We start from the raw sequence: 8,344 nt of genomic DNA, 5'->3' as shown, positions 1-8,344 counted from the left end.
AGTAGCTGGGACTACAGGCGCCCGCCACCTCGCCCGGCTAGTTTTTTGTATTTTTTAGTAGAGACGGGGTTTCACCGTGTTAGCCAGGATGGTGTCGATCTCCTGAGCTCGTGATCCGCCCGTCTCGGCCTCCCAAAGTGCTGGGATTACAGGCTTGAGCCACCGCGCCCGGCCTGTTTTTGTTTCTGTTTTTGTTTTGAGACAGAGTCTCGCTCTGTCACTGAGGCTGGAGTACAGTGGCGTGATCTTGGCTCACTGCAACCTCTGCCTCCCAGGTTCAAGCAGTTCTCTGCCTCAGCCTCCCGAGTAGCTGGGATTACAGGTGTCCGCCACCGTGTCCAGCTAAGTTTTGTATTTTCAGTAGAGATGGGGTTTCACCATGTTGGCCAGGCTAGTCTTGAACTCCTGACCTTGTGATCCACCCGCCTCGGCCTCCCAAAGTGCTGGGCTTACAGGCGTGAGCCACCGTGCCCAGCCAAGAACACTTAAAAATGAAAGATACGATGTCAGAAACCAAAATTCAATGTAAGGCTGGACGTGGTGGCTCATGCTTGTAATCCCAGCACTTTGGGAGGCCAAGGCAGGTGGATCACCTGAGGTCAGGAGTTTGAGACCAGACTGGCCAACATGGGGAAACTCCGTTTCTACTAAAAATACAAAAACTAGCCGGGCATGGTGGCCGGTGCCTGTAATCCCAGCTACTCTGGTGACTGAGGCGGGAGAATCGCTTGAACCTGGGAGGCGGAGTTTGCAGTGAACTGAGATCACGCCACAGCACTCCAGCCTGGTTGACAGAGAGAGACTGTCTCCAAAAAAAAGTGTTGTTGTTCTCAGTCTTCCTTTTTATAACATCCTCTTTCTGTTTCGTGAAGGCAATGTGTTTTAGACACATTTCTCTTTGTTTAATGTTTTATTGATTCCTGCGCACGTCTGTTATGTAGATGTTTCCCTTTGCCTCCTATCTTGTCTGTTTCCTGCTCGTTCTTTTTCACCTGTTTTCTACTTTGGTTATTCTCTTTGTTAGAGGCGTCTCTCTGAAAATCTGGTGATTATTGACTGTGTTTCCATGATTATGAGTCGGCCGATTGGAAACTCCCTGTATGCATGGGGCAGACTTTTTAAGTGTTGAGTCTCACCATCAGGAAATAGAGCGTGGACCCTGCCAATTTGAGGGCCACTACCAGAAGTTAGTGATAGAATTCTTTATTTTGGGGCTGTAGGTCTCCCCAGGGAGAAGTTTCCAGTCTCCTGCTTGGGGTTTAGGGGTGGGGGGCATAGCTGTCGGTTTCTGGTAAGGTGGCTGAGGTGGAGGAGGGCTGCTGGGGGAGGATCTAACTGCTTTTCCTGTGGACTTGAAGTGCATGCTCTTTTCTGCCCATTAACCACAGGCCTTCAGCGATCTCAGCACCTCTTCTCATTCCCCAGTCTCGTTGCCTGCTGCCCAGTTAAGTTCTGGTTTTCTGGCTTTGCTGAGTTAGATACCACTCATCGGTTTGCTTTTTCCCACTGTGCAAAATCGTGTTGACATTTCTAGTCTGCTGTCGTCCCTTGTCATTCACTTAGCAAATATTTTTTAAGGACTTAAGATGTGCTAGGCATTGCAGCAGTGAAGAAAACAAAATTCCTGTTCTCCTGGAGCTCATGTTGTCCTTGAGGCTCTGTGGCGGTGTGATCATGTGCCGCCGTGGTTTCCAGGTGTGCGAGACGCCCCAGCTCTAACCTCTGCACAAAGTGAGGGTATAGTTCCTCTTTGTTTTGATTTGGATATGTTGCTGTTTCTATTCTTACACTTACTTACTTGAAAGAGTCCCCCATGAGTAGAAGGAGGAAATGGGATGAGGGGAGAGCAGGTTTTTCTCTTAACTGCACAAGCATTGGAGGAGAGAGGAGAAGGGGGTTACGAGACTGTGAAGAAGCAGGGAGTAGCTGAAGAAAGTGTTGAGAGGGGAAAAACGGTGGCTGGACAGCGCCTGCTCCTCGGGGCTGGACAGTTCCTGCTCCTCGGGGCTGGGAGGGTACAGGGGTCCCTGTGGAGACCATGTGATGTGGGGATGTTCACAGCTGGACTTTTGTGACTCCGGAGTTGCCTGTAGAAACTTCATCTTTCTGGAAATGTCATAGAGCTGTGTTTAACCTCCAGAGCTTTTGGTATCTAGGAAATCACCCATTGAAAATAGACCAGAGCAGAATAAGAAATATTCTTACCCCTCATCATTCTCTAGTGAGACACAAAGGTGACTAGAACTCCTTTACCACAGCACCCGAAACAGCACTTCAGCGCCCTTCCTCTGTTGTACTTCACCCTTGTTAGTGTGAAATCATTGAATTAAAATAATTCAATCTGTCACTTTGTTTAAAAAACTTAAATTGATGAGCTGAATTTATTTTTCAGCGTTTTTTCATTTTAGAGACAGAGTCTCCCTATGTTGGCCAGGCTGGTCTTGAACTCCTGAGCTCAAGGGATCCTCTTGCCTCGGCCTCCCAAAATACTGGGATTACAGGTGTGAGCCACCACACCCGACCCACCTTATACTGTAATTTGAAATACCATTTCTATTGACCCTTTACTATTGAGAAAGATGTTGATTTTATTAGTGGTTATGCAGCAATCCTTAAAGGTTAATTTTGTAGGCCAGGCATGGTGGCTCAACGCCTGTAGTCCCAGCACTTTGGGAGGCCCAGGTGGGAAGATTGCTTGAGCCCAGGAGCCTGAGCAACATAGTGAGATCCCTGTGTCTACAAAATTAAATTTAAAAAATTAGGGCTGGGCGCAGTGGCTCTCGCCTGTAATCCCAGCACTTTGGGAGGCTGAGGCAGGCAGATCATGAAGTCAGGAGATCGAGACCATCCTGGCCAACATGGTGACCCCATCTCTACTAAAAATACAAAAAATGAGCTGGGTGTGGTGACACGCACCTGTAGTCCCAGCTACTCGGGAGGCTGAGGCAGGAGAATGGTGTGAACCCGGGAGGCGGAGCTTGCAGTGAGCTGAGATCGCGCCTCTGCACTCCAGCCTGGGTGACAGAGCGAGACTACTCCGTCTCAAAAAAAAAAGCTGGCTGTGGTAGCAGGCACCTGTAGTTCAGCTACTCGGAAGACTGAGGCAGGAGAATGGCGTGAACCCGGGAGGCGGAGCTTGCAGTGAGCCGAGATCACGCTGCTGCGCTCGAGCCTGGGCAACAGAGCGAGACACGGTCTCAAAAAAAAAACCAAAAAGAAAAAGTAGCTGGCTGTGGTCATGTGCGCCTGTAGTTCATCTACTGGGGAGGATTGGTTGAACCCAGGAGGTTGAATCTGAAGTGAGCTATGATTGCACCACTGCACTCCAGCCTGGGCAACAGAGTGAGACTCTGTCTCCAAAAAGTAATAATAATAAATTTGCAGCTCTGTCTTAAATAGATGTTTGTTTTCTAACCCGAAGTATTTGAAACCAAATTGTTGAAAAGTCTTTGTTTATTGATAGAACAGCTTTCGGATGTACCTTTAAAATGAAACTGGATTCAAATATGTGGGAAATACTGTCTGACTAGCAGCAAATTGAGAAGTTACTGGAAATACTCTATTTCCAGTTTTACCAGTTAATTAAGGTGTCAGGGATGACATTGCTATTATACGGTATCAGAACAAGAAATATTTCTCAAAACATCAGACATGGTTTTATGTAACCAAAATGAGAAGCCTGGGTATATTTCCTTCTACAAATATTTAGTTATTTTTTTAAAAAGCAAGATTTGTGTTTATGAAATTTTGATAATCCTTGTGACATAATAGGAGGATTTTTAAGCAGAAACCAGCTGTCAGCAATATAGAGAAACTTAAGTTGAATTATACTGCTGATAGTTTATTTATTTTAGTGAAGAAGAAAGGCTTCTCTACCATTTACAATTACCAGATAATTTCTTTTTTCCTGTTGTTGTTTTTTTTTGGTAACAGCTTTATTGAGGTTCAAGTCATGCATAATTTACCTGCCTAAAGCATACAGTTCAGTGTCGGTGTATTTTAGTATATTCATCAAGTTGTGCAACCATCTCCGCCATCACCACCAAAGGAACCCTGTACTCTTTCGCTGTCACCCCCAACTCTACCCCTACCCCAGCCCTGAGCAACCACAAATCTATTTTCATTATATATCTGCTCGTTCTAGATATTTTCTGTAAGTGGCATCATATAATATGGGTCTTTCCTGACTGATACCATGTTGTCAAGGTTCGTCTCGTGTTACAGCATATGTAGTGCATCATCCCTTTTTATGGCCAAATAATACTCTGTTGTGTGGACAGCCGTCATTTTGTTTATCCATTCATCAGTTGATGGACATCTGTTTTTTTTTTTTTTTGAAACGGAGTCTCAATCTGTCGCCCCGGCTGGAGTGCAGTGGCCGATCTGAGCTCACTGCAAGCTCCGCCTCCCGGGTTTATGCCATTCTCTTGCCTCAGCCTCCCGAGTAGCTGGGACTACAGGCGCCCGCCACCTCGCCCGGCTAGTTTTTTGTATTTTTTAGTAGAGACGGGGTTTCACCGTGTTAGCCAGGATGGTCTCGATTTCCTGACCTTGTGATCTGACCGTCTTGGCCTCCCAAAGTGCTGGGATTACAGGCTTGAGCCACCGCGCCCGGCCGATGGACATCTGTTTACCTTTTGTTTGTTTATTTGTTGTTTTTTTGTTTTTTTGTTTGTTTTCAGAGTCTTGCTCTGTCGCCCAGGCTGGAGTGCAGTGGTGTGATCTTGGCTCACTGCAACCTTCGCCTCTTGGGTTCAAGCAGTTCTCCTGCCTCAGCCTCCCAAGTAGTTGGGGTTACAGGCGTGCGCCACCACACCCGACTTACTCCTGTATTTTTAGTAGAGGAGGTTGTTGGCCGCCTGGTTGGCCAGGCTGGCCTCAAACCCCTGACCTCAGGTGATCCACCTACCTGGGCCTCCCAAGTAATTTTTGTTTATTTTTTAATAACGATGCTGTGAACATTAATGTACAAGTTTTTGTGAGACACATGTTTTCATTTCCCTCGAGCGTATACCTCGGAGTGGAATTCCTGGGTCCTGTGAGGGCTCTGTGTTGAGCATCCTGAGGAACTGCCAGGTTGTTTTCTACAGCGGTCTGCGTTCCCGCCAGCCGCCCACAAGGGTTCCAGTTTCTCCACGTCCTTGACAACGCTTGTTATTTTCTGACTTAAAATTCTAACCGTCGTAGTGAGTGTGAAGTCGTTTCTCATTGTGGTTTTGATTTGCTTTTCCCTAATAGCGAATGTTGTTGAACATCTTTTCATGTGTTAGACATTTGTATATCTTTGGGATAAATGTCTATTCAAGTTGTTTACTCATTTAAAAAATTGGGTTGTTTTGGCCAGGCACAGTGGCTCACGCCTGTAATTCCAGCACTTTGGGAGGCTGAAGCGGGCGGATCACGAGGTCAGGAGATCGAGACTATCCTGGCTAACACGGTGAAACCCCATCTCTACTAAAAATACAAAAAAATTAGCCGGGCGTGGTGGCAGGCACCTGTAGTCCCAGCTACTCTGAGGCAGGAGAATGCAATGCAAGAGAATGAAGTGAAGAGGCAGGAGAATGACGTGAACCCGGGAGGCGGAGCTTGCGGTGAGCCGGGATCGCGCCACTGCACTCCAGCCTGGGCGACAGAGCGAGACTCCGTCTCAAAAAAAAAAGAAAAAATTGGGTTGTCTTTTTGTTGAATTTTAAGAGTTCTTTGTATATACTAGATAGAAGCCCCATATTGGACATAAGATTTTCAAATATTTTCTACCATTTTGTGGGTTGTCATTTCACTATCTTGATGGTAGCCTTTGAAGCACAGGTGTTCTTCATTTTGATGAAGTCTGATTTAACTTTTTTTTTTTAAACTGCTGATTTATTACAAGTCCCCAGGAGGGCTTCATTTTTTGTTTTCAACATCCTGTTCTTCAGCTTCCTTGTCTCTTTTTGCCCGTATGCCAAAGAGCCGGGCGTCGGCATGGACCGTGTGGAGACTAGCAAAGGCTTTGAGATTCTTCTCCTCAGTGATGACTTGGGCTTTGTCCTTCTCACATTTGGGATGGGCATGACCGGCCCTGTCAGCTGGGTGACCAGTTTCAGTTCTTCAGCAGAACTGTCTCCCTTACTGGGGGCTGAGGGCTTCCTGGGGAAGAGGATGAGTTTAGAGTGGTGCTCCTTCAGCCACAGCACCTTGGCCTGCAGGGACTCAGTGGACTCATTGGATCCACAGAGATGCCAATGGTCTTGTGAATGCTGGCCACCCTGAGCTCCTCCAGGCTGCAGCCGCGGCCGGTGCACACCTTGGTGTGAATACTGCTTCGTGCGGCACCACACGATGGGCCGGATGGGTCCTGATGCGGTGTGCAGGGCAACGTGGGGCACTTTGGCTTGCCCGGCCTTGCATTGCGGATCTTCCGGGCCGGCTGGTTGAACCACGTGGCCATGCGCCAGCTGCCAGTCCTTGTGGAAGTAGAGCTTTCATGCCATTCTGGCTGGGCACCATGGCTGCCTAGAGCCCTTCTGAGCAGGAAAACAAATTTAACTGTTTTTTGTTGGTTTTTTTTGTGTGTCATATCTAAGAATCCATTGGCAATGCAAATTCACAAAGTTTCGTACCTGTGTTTTCTTTTACACCTGTGTTTTCTTCTGAGTTTTTTAGTTTCAGCATTTACATTTAGTTCTTTGATCAATTTTGAGTGAATTTTTGACATGAGGTAGAGCGGTTACATTCATTCTCTTGCATGCAGATATCCAGTTGTTCCAACAACGTTTGTCGAACAGACTATTCTTTCCCCTGCTGAATGGTCTTGAAATCCTTGTCAAAATCAGTTGACCATAAATGTATGAGTTTCTTTCTGGACTCTCAGTTGTATTCCATTAATGTATATGTCTGTTCTGATGCCAGTACCACACTGTCTTCATTACTGTTGCTTCATAGTAAGTTTTCCAATCAGGAAGTATGAGTCCTCCAACTTTGTTCTTTTTCAAGATTGTTTTGACAATTCTTTCTAAGTTCTTTGAGTTTCCATATGCATTTTAGGATCAGCTTGTCAGTTTCTGGTAGCAAGCCAGCTGGGATTCTTGTAAGGATTTCATTGAATCTGTAGGTCAATTTGGGGAGTATTGCCATCTTAACAATATTAAAAACTCTTGTCCCACGAACATAAGATGCCTTTCCACTTATTTAGATCTTTTAAAATTCAAAAAAAAGGACGGCTGTGGTGGCTCACGCCTGTAATCCCAACGCTTTGGGAGGCCGAGGTAGGCGGATCACCTGAGGTCAGGAGTTCAAGACCAGCCTGGCCAACGTGGTGAAAACCTGTCTCTACAAAAATTAGCTGGGCGTGGTGGCAGCCGCCTGTAATCCCACGTACTCAGGAGGGTGAAGTGGGAGAATCGCTTGAACCCGGGAGGTGGAGGTTGCAGCGAGTCAGGATCACACCACTGCACTCTAGCCTGGGTGACAGAGTGAGACTCCGTCTCAAAAAATATAATAAATTAGATTTTAAAAAAAGTTTCATAGTTTTCAGAGTGAGAGTTGTTTAGTTTTCTTTTTAATTGGGGTAAAAATATATAAAAATTTGCCACTTTAACTGTGTTTTTTTTTTTTTTTTTTTGAGATGGAGTCTTGCGCTGTCACCCAGGCTAGAGTGCAGTGGCGCAGTCTTGGCTCACTGCAACCTCTGTCTCGCAAGTTCAAGTGATTCTCCTGCCTCAGCCTCCCAAGTAGCTGGGATTACAGGCACTCGCCACCACACCCGGCTAATTTTTGTATTTTTAGTACAGACGAGGTTCCACCATGTTGGCCAGGCTGGTCTCAAACTCTTGACCTCAGGCGATCCACCCACCTCAGCCTCCCAAAGTGTTGGGATACAGGTGCGAGCCACCACGCCTGGCCACTTTATCTATTTTTTTTTTTTTTTTTTTTGAGACGGAGTCTCGCTCTGTCGCCCAGGCTGGAGTACAGTGGCCGGATCTCAGCTCACTGCAAGCTCCGTCTCCCGGGTTTATGCCATTCTCCTGCCTCAGCCTCCCGAGTAGCTGGGACTACAGGCGCCCGCCACCTCGCCCGGCTAGTTTTTTGTATTTTTTAGTAGAGACGGGGTTTCACCGTGTTAGCCAGGATGGTCTCGATCTCCTGACCTCGTGATCCGCCCGTCTCGGCCTCCCAAAGTGCTGGGATTACAGGCTTGAGCCACCGCGCCCGGCCCACTTTATCTATTTTTAAGTGTTCAATTCAGTGGCATTGATTACATTCACAGTGCAGGGTAAGAGTTTCTTAAATTTATTCCTGAGATAAATTGATTTTTATATATTGATCTTATATCCTGCAAAATTGCTGAACTTTTTAATTAGTT

The 8,344-nt window shown here is 46.5% G+C and overlaps 1 protein-coding gene and 1 pseudogene across 2 annotated transcripts in view; one reads left to right on the top strand and one right to left on the bottom strand.

Moving 5' to 3' along the window:
- CDC42BPB (CDC42 binding protein kinase beta) overlaps positions 1–8,344 on the top strand; it is a 123,194-nt gene that overhangs the window by 10,184 nt on the left and 104,666 nt on the right. The window lies entirely within an intron of this gene.
- Positions 5,736–6,489, bottom strand: LOC112628683 (annotated as a pseudogene). The gene has a single exon (XR_003120463.1). The product of XR_003120463.1 is annotated as a 60S ribosomal protein L13 pseudogene (transcript).

The sequence above is a fragment of the Theropithecus gelada genome, chromosome 7b (genome assembly GCF_003255815.1).
Source record: "Theropithecus gelada isolate Dixy chromosome 7b, Tgel_1.0, whole genome shotgun sequence".
Classification (NCBI taxonomy): domain Eukaryota; kingdom Metazoa; phylum Chordata; class Mammalia; order Primates; family Cercopithecidae; genus Theropithecus; species Theropithecus gelada.
The sequence above is the reverse complement of the archived record's forward strand: the minus strand, read 5'-3'. Positions and strand labels throughout refer to the sequence as shown.